This window comes from Herpailurus yagouaroundi, unplaced genomic scaffold (assembly GCF_014898765.1).
Source record: "Herpailurus yagouaroundi ecotype Mexico unplaced genomic scaffold, PumYag 221, whole genome shotgun sequence".
Classification (NCBI taxonomy): Eukaryota; Metazoa; Chordata; class Mammalia; order Carnivora; family Felidae; genus Herpailurus; species Herpailurus yagouaroundi.
Genome location: NW_024412452.1, coordinates 16,297,008 through 16,313,507, shown reverse-complemented (window position 1 = coordinate 16,313,507; position 16,500 = coordinate 16,297,008). Strand labels below are relative to the sequence as shown.

Genomic DNA, 16,500 nt, shown 5'->3' with positions numbered 1-16,500 from the left:
AAAAATATTTAGTTATCCCAGTTCACCAAAAGGTAGTGGAATGGGTTTGGGTTCACCTGAAAATAACTAGTGTCCCTTATGTCAACTCTTCTTCCTTCCCCTCCATTCAAGTTAGGTCTGTAAATTCTGAAAAATCTCCAGGGATGCAGATAACAAAAACTTCCTCTTAGTAACCCTCTAAGCCCATCTCAGGGCTTAATAACCCTTAAGTAAGGATGTTTTCCCTCTAGAGCAAACCTAAATCATTATGCTGCACGTTAATTCCATTTCCTCTCTTCTCTCTAGTGAGGAGAAAAAACAGCTGTTTACCATCTTCCCGAGAGTAGAATTGAAGACACTGAACAAAGAGGCACCAAATCACTCAGACTTCCATCATTTAGGCAAAATAGCATCGATATGTCGGTAGTTTTCAAGGTGGTTCTTTGACCATTGGCATCAGCATCTCCTGGAACCTGCTAGACATGTAGATTCTCAGGGCCCACACCAGACCTGCTGAATCAGAAACTCTGAGTTTGGGTGACCAGTAATTGGTGTTGTAATAAGCCTTCCAAGGGATTTTCATGCTCCCTGAAGTTTGAGAATGGCTGATACGGTAGCCATTTTGACAGATGTGGGTGATTATTATTAATAGTAATCTTAATTCAAAAGACATGTGATATAACAATGCATATATTTCTGTATTTATTTATGTCAGACTTTCTGGCTGGCAGTAGTTCAAAGATTTCTGTGTAATCTGACAGATGTATACGAAGGTACCCTCTGTCTAGGTGCAAACGTTTGGAACTGATAGTTTGGTTGCACCTATCTGGGTTTAAATAATGAAACACTAGCTGGGTCTCAACTTATGAAAATGAGAGAAAATATGGGTGGGAAAATAGAATGTAATGAGAAAGGAAAACCCTCTGAACAGATAACCATTATTCCCTTTTTTGTATTCTCTCTCGGACTTTTATTTTTTATGAAAACAGATGTGTTTTCCCAAATGGGGTCATACTATGCATATGGTCTTCCCACCTGCATTTTTAAGGTAAGAATATGGCACGAATGCCAATAAGACAAAATACACACACACACACACACACACACACACACACACACACAGAGTCATTTTTAATAATTGTGTGACCAATTGCCTATTGACAGCAGTTTTTCTTTTTAACCATTATAGAAAACTGAAATTCTGTTAAGCACTGAATAAAGTGGAGATAAACATCAATATCCTTAGACTCGTGTGGCCAGGCCCTCACTGTTCTGTACCAGTTTTATGAAAGTTAGAAAACCAGGTGTTATCTGGGCTTCCATTTCATTATAAGATCTTCCCATTTCATGAGGGGTTTCCTTCAGGTTTTCTGTGGGATTGTAATTAGATATGATTGGAAAGACTTTTCTTAGGGAATGATAATATGTGGTACATTCTACACACCGGCAGATCCTAAAGAACGTGTTTTGAAAGTTTTGTCGATTGATATGTAAGTTGATTTATTGGTATCTTTCCCTTGACTGGCGGTGACTGCAAATATATCATTTCAGAAAGATTATTTAGGTTTAGCATGAGTTGATAGCTGTGAGATATGGAAAAACTAACTAGACCAGTTTATACTTGTGAGATATGGCAAAACCAACCAGTTTATAGCTGTGAGATATGGCAGAAGCAGCTGGAGAGCATGAGAATTGCATCACTGACTTCGGCTTCATGAGTATGTGATTGGTGCCATCTTTTTTTTTTTGTAATGTTTATTTATTTTATTTTTGAGACAGAGAGAGTGAGCATGAGCAAGGGAGGGGCAGAGAAAGAGGGAGGCAGAGAATCCCAAGCAGGCCCTGCACTGTCGCAGAGCCTGACGCGGGGCTCAAATTGACGAAGATCAATTTGCAAGATGGTGGCCTGCACCTAAATCAAGAGTTGGATGCTTAACTGACTGAGCCGCCCAGGTGTCCCTGATTGGCGCCATCTTTTAATGATTTCAGTTGCAGTACAACCTGTGAAGAAGAGTTATGGCCTGAGAGAAGTTTGGAGACTCTCCTGAACTTTCTAAATACTGTTGCTACAGTACATGTGCAGCTGGTAACACCCCCATTTTGATCCTTATCCTTTACAGAAATTTTCTTGATACTTTGATCGACAAAATGTTCAGCTGTTCTTGTACCACAGCCATGCTTTATCTTTCTCTCTAACCCTCATTAGAATTGAGCTGTATTAAAGGACTCCCTCACTGTTTTTCATTCAAGCTTAGCCTTGGGAACTTGGTTATACTAAAGTGAGATTAATGTCTTGAAATGTTACCCAAATCTCCTAGTCAGAGTCCTCGAATACTCACAGATTGTGTTGCTCAGTCATCATAACCCGTATTCTTGAAGAGGCTGAGAAAACACATCCAGCCCGGAAGACTAGTGACAAGAAAGTTTTCCAATATTCTCATATGGGTGTATGTAGGGAATCTTTGCCAATCGTATGCTTGTGGGCATGGATTATGTCTATGTGGTTCACTGCTGTATAATAATATCTAGTGCAGGGCCTAGCACAGGTAGAGATTCAATGAATACTTGCTGAAAGAGGGAATGAAAGAAAATATTTTCATGACTATTTCAATGGGGCAACTGGAAGTGCTGGTTTAAATGATAGCTGGAAGGGTATATGAGAAAGCTTATGAAAACTTTATAGAAACTTCCACCCAGGTGCTTAAAATGGCATGTCCATTAGGAAAAAAAAAAAAAACCTACTAAGAATATTTGTTTTGGGATCTCAACTTAGGTTGTTAAGATGTCCCAAAATATGGCATTTACTTGCTCAAGCCCAGCTTCTAGTAATAAATATTTGCCAAGGTAGATATGGCCTAAATATACAACAGCTTATTTAACAAAATAACTTGCCTAGAATAATCAAGAGTTCTCAAAGAATTATTGGTTATGACTGAGGTAGGCTATTAGGACATGCAACACATCAGATCCTTTTCCAAATCCTTTGAACACTTAAAGATATATTTTTCATGTATTTCACATATTCACATTTTTTGGCTTACATATTCTTCCCTCTTCTGAGCAGAAAAAAAAATCTTCTCCCACTGTTTTATTTCTCTTCTTTCTATGTTGTCACCTTAGGATGTAGAGTGGTTTTCTTGGAGTAGAGTGGAAAAAGAGAGATCATATTTTCAAACTGACCCGGTAAGGTGTAATTTTTTTAAAAAAATCAAACATTCTGATAACAAACAGTGCTGTATTTAACAACTATTAATGCATTTAATATTCATATAAGTTGGGTATGACCGTTATTCTCATTTTGTAGGAGACACTGAGGCACAGAGAGATCAAGTAACTTTCCCAAGGTCACACAGCTAGGAAACAAAAGAACTGCGATTCAAGTACAGAGAGTTTGGCTATAGTTCCTGCTCTTACCCATACTATGTTGTATTATCAAGCTTTTCAGGGATTACTGCTCTTACTTAGGTCATCTGAGGTCATTGCCTTCAACCTTGGGGTTAGGGTGGAAAGGTTCATGTTTGAGGATCTATGGATTAGGAGGCTGCAACAACTGCCCAGATTTTCTATTTTTCTTATATTAAAAGTGATGAGCTTAAAAACCTGAAAATTGTAAAAGGTAATCATTTCTGAATTGGGGAGGGAGCCTTTTTTTTCCCTTCACTGTTTAAGTGGGAATTGTATGAGGATAAATGAATTTACCGAAAGAAATGTGATGTTTTGTAGCTGAATTCCAATTATTTTTTTTTTCTAATAAAGGTTAACATTTCAAAGGGATGGTTGGCGACGAAGGCTTGAACTAGAATGATGATGTTTGCAGGTCCCTTTTCTTTTGCTCTTTCCCTTCACCCATCCCTGTAGAAAGTAAAAATGCCAAGAAGAAAAATGGGGAAAGAGATAGTATTCAATATAGTACAGGTGCTATTTTCATAGGTGTTTGAAAGTTTTAGGTTTCTTACTTTTGCATTCTCTATAAAACTTTACTGCCAGTTTTCACATACATATATATATATATATATATATATATATATATATATATATATATATACACACACACTACAACAGAGCCCAAGATTTCTGGGGAAAGGGGTTTTATTCACTTCACTTGTTTTAGGGAGGAGAACATTATGAAAGAGGAGGAAAAAAAGAGTGAGAATCTACTAGGTCAGAATCTTCTTTTTAATGTTTATTTATTTTTGAATGTGAGAGAGAGCGAAAGAACAGGGAAGGGGCAGAGAGAAGGAGGGACAGAAGATCTGAAGCAGGCTCTGCTGACATCATCGAGTCTGATGTAGGGCTTGAACTCATGAAGTGTGAGATCATGACTGAGCCGAAGTTGGACGCTTAACCTAACTAGCCACCCAGGCACTCCCAGAATCTATCTTGGCACTCAACTGAATGAAATTTTTGGAGTGAAGGGGTAGAGTTTTCTGATTTTATTATTATTTTTTTATGGTGACTCTTGTTCAACTTTCCTATAGAAAAAAAAAAAAAAAGATAACTGCCATGAGTTAGTTTCAGCTCCCTAAGACCAGAACTTAATTTGGCAGCTCTCTGGAAAATCCCCCATAGAAAAATTTAGTAATTCAATTTTCAACTAAAATTAGTAAAGAAAGATCTCATGAAGTGTTGAAATAGGGTTTCATGTGATTCAACGTGCAGACTCGAATGCTTTGCAAATTAAGGCAGCAAAAAGTTGAAGCCTTTCAACTGTAGTTGATGGATAAAGTCTTCATCCTTAATATGTAATGAACATATGCAAATAATGTGAACTATTTTCTGAATGCTGATTCTCTTTTAACTGCGGCATGCATGTTAACAAAGACTGTTTCACAGTTTCAAACCAGTCATTGAAATTGGTTTTGCTTCCTTCTCTTACCTTAGTGAAAATATCCTGGGTTTGTATGCAAAATCCCCATATCCTTTTGACTTCTGACTGAGAGTTGACAAATATTGCAAACAAGCAATTAAATCCTGTCCATTAAAACCTTTTGAGGATACTGTTTGTGTACCTAAAACCTTCAAGGGTATGTGAGGGGGGTTAATCAATCCCTCTGTTATGATCTTTATTTTTTCCCTTCACTTTTAAAAAGGAAGCTGACAAGGAATAGAAATGACTACAACCAGCATGATCGTGGACCAAGTTACCTGAATTTCCAACTGGCTGATATTCTGTTGAAGAATCATTTACAAGGGGGAGTCAAATGCACATGTTAATGGCAGTGTTGAGGAGGAGGTGGTCAGGAATGGGGAAGGGGGGTGGGTGGAGAGGAGAAGCAACACAAAAAGAGACCACAGTGTCCTACCATGCCTGATGGTGTTTTCAGATTAAGATGGGGGATTAAGGAATTTTACTCAGCAATTTGAGATGCTTTGTTAGGGACTGAGGAGATTTGAGCTGCTTTGTTCTCAAACCACATGTTAGTGAAAAAGCAAACAGGCACTTAATCCTGACAGACAGCAGAACTTGACATCAATTTGCCCCTTGGGAGGTGACCAGGAGTTCTAGCTGACGGGCTAAAATGGCCAGCCCTGGTTTTCCTGGAGCCTAATGCCAACATTCCATCCTAACCTGTATTTCCCAGCTGAGTAGCCATAACATAGATGGTTGAATGACCAAGAGTTTCTAGATATTAGAGACTCTTACATGTTTTCTAAAAAACAAAACAAAAAGCCTTTTAAATGCAAATAATCTATAAGGTACCAAATATTTAAATAGATTTCAAACAGGTCTAGTATTTTGGTCACTCAGTTTTGAAATGAAATATAGAGAGGCTGAGATTCTTTCCTTTTGAAAATAATGGATGGTTTCCTCTAACAATAAAATCGCAAGGCAACATATCAATTTTCTCGAGCCTATACACGATTGTGAAATAAACATCAATTCTTATGTAGATCTTTGAGGGAAGTTCTACTGAATAACCAATTATATTTTAAGGTCATGTCCTTCAAAGTCACTGAAGTAGGACAAAAGCAAACAAAATGAAAAGGAAAGAAATTAATGGCTTCTTGAATTGGATTTGATACATTAGTAAACTTAAGTGTACCCAGTCATACAGTCTGGCACATAATCTGAAACTGTGGTGTAAAGGCTAATTTTGCCATCTTGAGTTTAAGCCACCCTCAATTCGTTGACCTAAAATGCACTTTTAGTAGCCTCTTGATTTACTAAACTTTGGCATATGTAGGGAAACCATTTGAAAATCAGAATTGAAGCAGAAAATTTATAAAGCATATTTCAGAACAAATCTTATTACATTATAAAGATTTTCTGGTTGAATATTCAGCTAATCAATAGCTCCTGTACTCTGGTAAGATATAAAAATCTGCTACATCTTAACAACGAAGAAACAAGTTTTGTCACCAGTGCAAGGTTGTTTCATTTTTGCACTGTTTACTCCTCTGCTCCCACAGCTCCTACCCACTGCCCACCCCACAGGAAACTCAGGAAAACCTACGTCTTCATTAACCAACTACTAACTACTAAACCCACCTCTCCACTAACACTGTAGGTGTTTTTCTCCATTCTGCTATGAATTCAAAAATTTATTCTTACGTAGACATGGAATTATTATTCAAATAGTCTTTCTCTTAGGAATGGTGAGACCCTCTATTATGTTTAAGTAGCACCAAACTCATTTTCAAATGATCATGAACACATGATGATAGAACTTCTTGCAGAAGGAAGTTAATATCACTTCAGAGCACCAAATCTGGTTGTTTACAATTTTGAAACCTTAATTTGAAGGAATGATGTCTGCGCATTGGCCAATGGAATAAACACATAAAGGTGTTTGTATGCTTAGTTGCTAGTTCTGAAGGAGAGAGACCATTTCCACTACTCTGTATGTCCTTAATTATTTATTACAAACACCAGTAGGAGAGAAATTCGAAATTTAAAATACTTCAGGGGGATGCATATTCATTCATTTCATTTAAAACAATATATGCTAGCCTTTAGATGGCCTTTGAGTTCTCTGTTTTTATGAAGGTTTACCAGGCATATTATAAGGATCAAATGCAGGGTGAACTAAAATCAGAAACATGGTATTCATTCATTTAACTCTGGTACAGTAGAGCAAATTCAGGGTGACTCAAGGGACACAATGTCTTGTAAAACATATGTACTTAATATAAGGGTCATAAAACTTATTAAATTAAAAGCTAGGTTAAAAATAGGAAGAAAATTTATGCTGCTGTCTAAAATAGCAATAATTTCCCTTTGGCCTTTCTCTTTTCAAGTAATATGGATTCTGGTCAGGAGGGGGGAAAAAAAGCCAACTTATGAAATCTTCATTTTTGTAGGACCAAATGCAAATCTCTTTTAACTGCAGCATGTATTGTAATGGACAAGTGATATGGCTGAAAATAGAGGGGAAGGGAGATAAGATGTTAAATGTTGAAAGTGCACTTGTGTCTAGGTTTCAAGGTGACATTGTCCCTGAGCCTGAACAACAAACCCTGTTAGTGTTAGCAGGTGTCCGGGAAGAATAAAGGGTTATGAGCGCAATAGAATCAACAGCTTTTCCATGGTCCTGCTCTCTTCTGGCCATGGGGCAGCAGTACAGTGAAGGAGCATGGAACATAGATGATCTACGGTTACTCAGTTGGGATGCAGCAAAGCATCCTGAATAAAACCTCCCATCTTTGTTCAAGCAACGTCTGGGTTGTACAAAGTCTATGAGACCAGAAAACTTGAAGTCAAGAATGACCTTCTGTTTGCACCTCACACTGCCACTGGTAGGCCACACTGGGGTAGAAAATGACATAGATGGGGTAGAAATAACCCTGACAAACAACTTCGGGGGTTTGGGATTGAGGGTGCCCTCAACCTTTTAAGCACCTGTATCGCCTTTTAATCCACACAGGTGAAATATATTGAGTTTGCTCAGTGTTTAACCTCAATATGGTAGCTGTTTTCCTAGTGGGCACTCCTAGATATAGCACACTGGGAATTTGAAAACAAAATAAATATCAATTTTCTTCTACCGAATTCACACCAGGATTCATTTGGAATTTTATCTTCACACAAAAGTCTTGTTGAGAAGGAACCATGCTTTGGGGCATGTATCTGTTTGCTCTTAGACCCATTCCTGCTCTTTCCTTGCTCTTTCCTAGTCTAGGGGGCTCAGCCCTGCGAAGTACATTGCCATCTGGCTTCCACAAAGGTTCTGCAAAAGGGCCCTCTGAGGAGGGTGGATGAGAGAGCTGGAATAGTCCACCCTCTGCCCCCATGTGCTTTGGAGGTGGGTCTGGCAATAGCTGGATCTCCTCTGAGGTCCCGGAACCTGTTCCCTTCCTTCATCTAGGGATGGCAGTGGATTCCTGCTATTACCAAACTCTTGGTGGCTTCCATTTGACCTTTCAGTTCTTTCAACACCTTTGTAACTAGTTCCCTAGTTTAAACCCCTCTGTTGACTGTCTGGTGGTGATTCTATTTTCCTGAGTAGATCCTGACAATTACAACAAACAACTGTTTTTTTCCTTATAGGTTCTGGGTTCAAAGGGTAAGTGATTCTTTTTGAAGTTTTTTTTTTTTGGGGGGGGGGGGTCTTTATTTGTTGACCAATGGGTAGTCTGCCAGGTCCCAGTGATCACTTTGACAATTGTCATTCTCGTTGGTAGAAGTGGAACAAACATGTTGGAAGCAAAATGAGGAACTAAGAACCTCTAGGAACCTTATAACATGGATATTTTAGGGGTACAAGAGAAGGCACATTGAAGGGGACATGTGGACCTGTTGTTGACCTTGGCTAACTCTCCTGAGCTGGATAGCACTGAAAATGAAGGCTACCTATGGCCCTTGAAAAAGTCTCTTAACCCCTACAATACATTTTTCATTTGTCCTTGTTCTTTTTTTTTTTTTTTAATTCTGCAAGTTAAGTATCCTGCCAGTGTAAAAATAGCCTCATGTGAACTAAAATGGGCAACACACACCTGCACACTCAGAGTCTCCTCTAACTTCCTCCAATCAATAAAGAAAAGCTCAAAATCACGAACCAGATTCTCTCACTCTTTTTGTTCCCCCTCTTTCTCTATTTGGTCACACTCCTAACAGAACTAAAAGTTGGTTTCCGTGATAAACTTCATAGGCTGCTATCTGAAATGAGTTTGCCCAAAATAGTTCTAACTGCTGGGGGAGAAAAATACCCAAACCCCAAACCAAACAGATTTGACATTCAAAATACCTTCTTGAAGACGGACATTTGCAGGGACCTTGGGAATATAGTATATAGGGATTTTAATCCTGTTTCTCCAGTGACAGCTGGGCCTGGACCAAACAGTTTTGCCACTAACATTGTCATTGGGTGGGATGAGTGGAGCTAGGGGAGACCATTATTTTTGCTTTTAACTTCAGAGCCTTTGGGCATCCATTCACCATTCACTCACACTGGCCTGAACTGTATTTTCACTGGGCTCTCAGTAAGGCTTGGGAAAGCTTGAAAATGGAATGCTTATTTTTTTTTTTTGAAGTCTTTCTTTTGAACCCACTAATTTTATGAAATTTAAGCACATTGTTCATTGTGTAATTATAGATGAAATATTAGAGAAGTGGACTAATTATACACAATGCACTCAAGCCCAATTAAACTAGCATCTGTGGTGAATGTAAGGGTATTCTCTTTCACTAATAAGAAATACTTTCTGAACAACAGAGAATAAAATCGTTAAATTGGATATGCTGTGGAGATTATAAATATCCTATTAGCATATAAAATGAGGGTTAACCTTATTTAATCACTGCATGCCAGATCATCAAAAGTCATATTGAACCCCTGTAATGTTACTGTATCTGTTCTGGAAAATAATAATAAAAAACCCACTATTAATAAACATAGCTCATAGATGCTATTCTTGTGTACTAAATTAAACTGTTGGAGAAACTCAAGTATTCCCTTAATTGCTTAACAAAATGGCAAAACTACTTTTATCTATTCATTGCGATATTATGTCTGAATCAGATATCTGTCATCCCAGTGGCCAGAAAGGTGTGCAAGGTAGGCAAATTAGCCTACTTCAAAATAAGTAAAATATATAGTCGCTTCTAGCGAGCACCACAAGTGACCTTTTGAAAATGTAAATTAAGTGATTGCACACACCAGGGGTGTGTTCAAAATGAAAATGTATGTGCTTGAGACATAGTGCTGCCATTGCTTCAGGTATTAATTGGCAGACTATGAACCCAGGGATATTTGTGTTTTAATCTGGGTCACAGGACGTTCTGTGACTTCTGCTTTTGTGATAAATCATCAGATTGCTCCGCCCAGAGCAACCTCTGTAGCTCAGCAAGAACCAGGAGTTATCCAAATTTAAGCTACAGCTTATTAGAACTATTGGTTGTGCGTAGTAACCAGAAAATCATGGGGCGTCTGGGTGGCTCAGTCTGCTGAGTGTCCCAGTCTTGATTTGGGCTCAGGTCGTGATCTCGTGGTTTGTGGCATCAAGCTGTGTGCTGAGAGCACGGAGCCTATTTGGGATTCTCTCTCCCTCCCTCTCTCTCTGCCCTTCCTCTGCTCTCTCTCTCCCTCTCTCTCTCTCTCTCAAGTAGATAAATAAACATTTAAAAAGCAAGAGATTCATGACAGCAGAATTGAAGGCAGTATGGGTCACTGCCTACCACTCGCATGGGTTGTAACTTTCACAGTTGAAGGATAGAAATCAGTGAACAGGGATGGACACCTTGGGAGCAGGTCCTCGCTGGGACAGAAAGAGCTGAAATCCATCTTCCTTTCTCGTCCTTCCTTCCCTGTGGTTTTCCTCTTCCCTTCCTTCCCTCTCTTCCTTCCAAAGAGTTCTTGTTTTTATCCCTCTCAAGATCTGAAGACTGTTTGCCTTTAATTCTTGTGAAAATCATAAGGAGCCTGGAATATAAGCATATTTATAAATATTGAGAATGATTGTGGATATTACATTATATTCCTAATTAGGTGCATTTATTATTTTTTTTTTAATCATGTATACTTTTTTTTTTTTTTTAAGCGGGGCCCTGTCCTGCTTACCCTGCCTATGTCTTCTCCCTGAGAAAACAAGTTCAGCCCAAACTTCCGTGTAAAGCTCAGATGGAATTCCTAAAAAACTGAGAAGAAACTGGAGGTAAGGGGTCTGCAGGGGGCAGGGCAGCACATCCTGTAATGTCCCTCCCGACGGGGACAGAAGCCAGAAGCCCAGAAAGGTTTGCATGGGAAGTTGAAATTTGAAAAAGCAGAACAAAACCAGAAATCCGAACAAAACCAGAAATCCAATGTGATTTGATCACACTGTGTTTCAGGATGCCTATGCGAAGAAAGCCAGGTGTATGTGCAAGAGAAACTATAGGGAACTCCTTTTGTGTCCTTCGGGACCAAAGTCTGCTGGCCAAGGAAGGAGCTTTTCTTTCGGTTCAGTGCCATGCACTGGTGCAGTTTTTCTCCAGTTTCCTTGGCTTCTAAGGCCACTTGCACAATAAAAAAAATATATATGTATTTATCTAGAAAAATATCCTCTGGCTCCTTTCTGCTACATAGAGGGCAATATAGAGTGACTAACAGCTACTTTGGCCCTTTTTGAGCAAACGGAGTAAGAATTTCAGCTTTTATTTTTGTTCCTCTTAAACCCAATGAAAAGGTGCTCTGCCTTTCAGGAGCCATTTTTACAGTTCATTGGCAGTGCTGGGTGAATTAAAGCCGGTCCTGTGCCTACACGTTTTAGGTGAGGTTGGGGGTCTGTCATGATAATATCACTTTAGATTGACCTTTTTCCTTCTTTTCTTTTTTTCTCTCTTCAGGTCCAGCTTGCATAGCAATGTAGCCAGACCTCAGCCTCATCACATTATGGGTAAATGGTTTGGTTGTGGCACAGGATCGTTTTGACTTCAGAAAAGCAGTAGTCAGTGTCTAGAAGGGGGGGGGGGGCGAGCTCTTTATTGAGAAGATCAAAAGGGACTTAAAGGCAAAAACTGACTTTCACTGCAACAGGACTGAGGACCAGGCCTCCAGTGTCCTTATTGTAATTCATTGCTTGTTTCTAGGCCCCATGATAGAATTCTTCCATAACAGACAGAGGACTTTGTGAAATTGTAAATGAGTATGACTTCAAGCACTCTGTGGAAATATATTCTCCCCCTATAGCCCATACATTATTTCTGCTTAGTTATGGTGGCTCACATTTCCCGTAACTATCAGAGAGAACTTAATTCAACTCACACCACATCACTTTAAAATTGTGCAGCTCTCTTAATCAACCTTTGTATCAGCCACAAATGTGCAGTATGACCTAATTTGAAAATGTCTCAAAGTGCTGACTCAAACTGTTAGTGAATAAAGGCTAGTCATTACCATTATGACACTAATGTGATGCAATATAAAATTGAGGGGCATCAGCTGAACATTAGTTTGCAAAAATATTAGTGATTGAAGCCATTTTCTGTTCATATTTTATTTATACTTACATGTATGTATATATACATACATATGCATATATTTATTTTTTGTTTTTCTGAAGCAGCCTTGCAACACAATGTTCAAGTATAGAGGAAGGAAGCCACGTTTTTAACACGGACAAAGCTGCTAGATTAAAGGTAGATCATGTGTACATCATGAGCTCCCCTCTATAAGATGAAGACAGATCATTGCTGAATTCTTATTTGAATATTTTTTTTCAACGTTTTTTTTTTTTTATTTATTTTTGGGACAGAGAGAGACAGAGCAGGGGAGGGGCAGAGAGAGAGGGAGACACAGAATCGGAAACAGGCTCCAGGCTCCGAGCCATCAGCCCAGAGCCTGACGCGGGGCTCGAACTCACCGACCGCGAGATCATGACCCGAGCTGAAGCCGGATGCTTAACCGACTGCGCCACCCAGGCGCCCCTTTATTTGAATATTTATATACATATAAGCACTAACATATGAAAATTATCTTCTTCCCTGTACTTTGGAGCCAGATTCTAAGATTTCCAACAGCTCTGGTCCTACTTATTCCTTACTACTTTGTATCACTCACAAATTCTCTGACTTTTACATTTTGTAATAACAAGGACTCGAATTGGTTCCTTTTATGGACTCTCTTTCCCATTCCTTTACTTGGCCAAAAAAAAAATTGAGATAGAAATACTCTTAATAAATATTGTCATTAATTACTTTTGAACGAAATAAAGTAGGATATAGGGCTGGAAATTATTTAGCCTCACCCCTCTTGATAATACTTTAAGGAAGGCAACCTAAACTATCTCTTTTCTTCTACCGTTTAGCTGGTTTTAAAGAAAAGTCCATGTGCTTATTTAATACTTAAACATCCTAGAGCTAGTATTGGTTTCAGTCTATAAACTGATCATTAATAGTTGAAAAGAAATCATCACGAATCTTTCCTAAGTTAGAGAAATTGTCCCAGCGATCACTCAGAAGTTCCACTCTGCATCCCAGTTTGGGTCTCTTGAATTCTGAAAAATCTGAGCAGAAAGTTATGCGTTAGTGATCAAGTACTCCTGATTTTATTTATTTAACAGTGAGAACAAGCCAAGCACATAAACACAAAGGAGATAGGTTATTCTTTAAAATTTTCAAGGATAAGGAGTTTTGGCTATCAAGAAATTATTTAACCTGGTAGAGTGGCGAAACACACACTCTCTTCGTAATATATCACTACCAGCAATTGGTAGAAAATACAACTAAATTAGAATGCTGACAAGCTTAGTTTATCCACTTTTTAGAAAAACAGGTCAAGCCTTCAAGCAAGATGTGTAGAAATTCGCTACTATGTGATGACTTTAGTATTTCAGTCCTTTTTACATTATGTAATATGTGGTTTGGGCTGTTTTTATGACCTATGTTTTATTTCCACATTAAGATAATCCAGATTTTAAAAAAGTAAGTTTGAAAGATCTCAAAGCAGACTTGCCAAAACCAGCATTCAGAAGTGCGGGTGCTTTCAAGCGCGCGCGCGCGCGCGCGCACGCACACACACACACACACACACACACACACACACACGCAGGCACACTTTCAATTTACCTAAAAAGGAGGAGCGCCTTTTTTTTTTTTTTTTTAACTAAAATACAATTGTTCTTACTTTTAGGTTCCAGGGGAAAAAGGGACGTGGGTGTGATCGCTGTAAATGGATTGCCAGCCTCTTAACAGTTCATCATTCTTAAATGATAGAAGTAGAGCAGTACCCTCTGAGAAAAATCTTTCCTGTGGGTTTGACTTTGTCCACGCTAGGACAAATTGCGTGCAAAGTTGGAATAATTCTGAGATGTAAGACACCTCCATGACTGTCCTTGGCATACTGAGGAGCTGACAGTCCTCTCTGGAAGATGAGGCGAGAATGGCCCCTGCCCTCTTAATTGATGATTTACTGTGCTGTCCCCTGGGGCCACAACTGATGATCTGTAAGCTTGTTGAATTTTGAAGCAAATACTAAATATAATCAATATATAAAAATAAAAAAAAGAGAGAGAAAAAATGCAATGAAAATTTATGACCTTAACATTCCTTCAGGGTCAAGCAATTTATCAAATTCTCTCACTTTCTGGTTTCAATTACACAGCCATTGTGGAAGGAACTTATTTTAGCAGGTTCATTTGCCTCAGTGGGGAATACAGGACTTTGGCCTAATGCTTCACCTTTAGTGCAGGCCATTTGAGCCTTAGAACAAATACCAATCATCACTCTTTGGGAAAAAAGAATCTGCATCGGCGTGGCCTATTGGAATGGGGTTTCTGTCAAGGTAAACGGTTGTCGGCAATGACTGTGGTAGAGTGGCGATAAATCCCATTTTATTGCTGAAAAATTCCAGCTTCTCTCCATGCCTGACAGCTCCCCACATTCTCATACCCATTTGGGCAATTTCTGTGCTATGTCCATCTGGTTCTCATTACCTCTCAACCTGCCTGCGTCTGATCCAGAAAAAGTGCAGGTCAGAAACAAGGGAAAAGAACTGAGGTGATGGACAAAACAGAAAGCAGGGGGGTGGCCCTTGGGGGTCGGGGTGGAGGTGAGAGAACAACAGAGAAGTGGGGATCCCAGCTTAGCCTTGGACCAGTTGCTGTAAGGGGCCATTTAGATACATTACAGAATGATAATGACGGAGCCCCAGTTAGGAAGCCAGAGGAACCTGTATTTTTAAATTCAGGTTTTTAAAAAGCACCTGTTTTAAGGTGGTGGAGGGAGAGAGGATGTGGTGGGTGGACAGGGCAGATTAAGAGAAGCAGAGAAGCAGGCCCATGGCCTCTACTAAGGGCACTGTGTCGTGGAGTGGAGGACCTAGTCTAGAAGGAAAAAAAGCATCAAGGAGCTTGGATCGCCATTCTCACAGTTGGCATGCTTCTAAATATGGGGATAAAATCCTGCTGAAGATTCAATTTTTGTTCAAGAGTATAATTTTTTGAAGAAGGAAACTCCAGGACCTTCTATGGCGTTGTCTCCCTTCATTTTTTTTATGAGAAAATTAATATTTAAATTGACTTGTCCTCATCACTGCCTTTAGGATAGAGTCATTCATGGAATGACAGGACTAGCACTGAGTCACTTGGGTATTGATAACCCTACACACAATCACTTTCAGAATTGCTGTGCATTTATGCTTTCAGAAAGTTGGCCTCATTCTCTGAAGCTCAAGTCCTGTTGATCATAATTGCTTCTGACTTAAAATTACCTATAGTCACCATAAGATGCCTCCTGGGGACAAAAGAGAAATAAATACCGTAAATATCTGACAATAGGTATTAACAATAAACCCACTTAAAGATTAACTGACATTAGACTAAGACGAAGCTGCATATCTATATATGAATAAATATAAAATGTACTTATTGTGCTGGGATAATTATAATTAATACTAAAATAAAATTTATGGCCAGTATACCGAAGTATAAATGATGAAGATCTGTAAACTTTTAATCAAGGAAAAATAGAATTAGCTGAATGGTGAGATGGATTGTAGTTATTTCACCACCTGTTCCAAAAGCAAATTCTACATGCAAATATTTTAAAACCAAATTGGTGGTGTTTCTGAAACACGTTGGAAAGTTACGGCTATGGGTTGAAGACCGTCTACTGTGCTAGGTGTGTTTGGACAGACAATACCTCTTAGGCACCTTCTGCATCTCAGAGGTGCAGGGTGCATTCCAGGTCCTCAAAATGCACTTTCTGGATAGTGAGACCCCTAAGTGTGGCCATGAATAATCTCGGTTTTATTGGCTGAATTCTAATATCAAAATTACATTAAAATTTTAGTGGCTGAGCTGGACCTTGTAGACCAGCAACACTGGCTTCCAAAATTTGAGATTTAATTTCTAAAATTTTAAGCCATGCATGCTCAGAAGAAAGTCTGTAAAATGTACCTGAAGTTGGAAGTGAACACCACGTGGGACATTTAAGTGGAGAAAGAGATTGTTTTTAAACAAGATTTTAAATTCAAGTAACTAGCTAATTTGGTCTGAAGTCAATTACAGGTGATCAAAGATGGAAGTTTGTTATTCGGCAGCTTTCAAATGAATAGCTTTAGTCAACAAATACAATTCGAAAACATTTTCATGTGTAGGTATTAAAAG

The 16,500-nt window shown here is 38.9% G+C and overlaps 1 long non-coding RNA gene across 3 annotated transcripts in view; it reads left to right on the top strand.

Moving 5' to 3' along the window:
- LOC121019091 (uncharacterized) overlaps window positions 1–16,500 on the top strand; it is a 93,137-nt gene that overhangs the window by 67,746 nt on the left and 8,891 nt on the right. For 2 of the 3 annotated variants that reach the window (XR_005785447.1, XR_005785445.1), the window contains exons 4-5: window positions 10,957–11,070; window positions 11,741–11,790. This is a non-coding gene — a long non-coding RNA (uncharacterized LOC121019091). Of the gene's footprint in view, window positions 1–8,467; window positions 8,484–10,956; window positions 11,071–11,740; window positions 11,791–16,500 lie in introns of all 3 variants that reach the window. The other variant, XR_005785446.1, reaches the window with a different exon arrangement.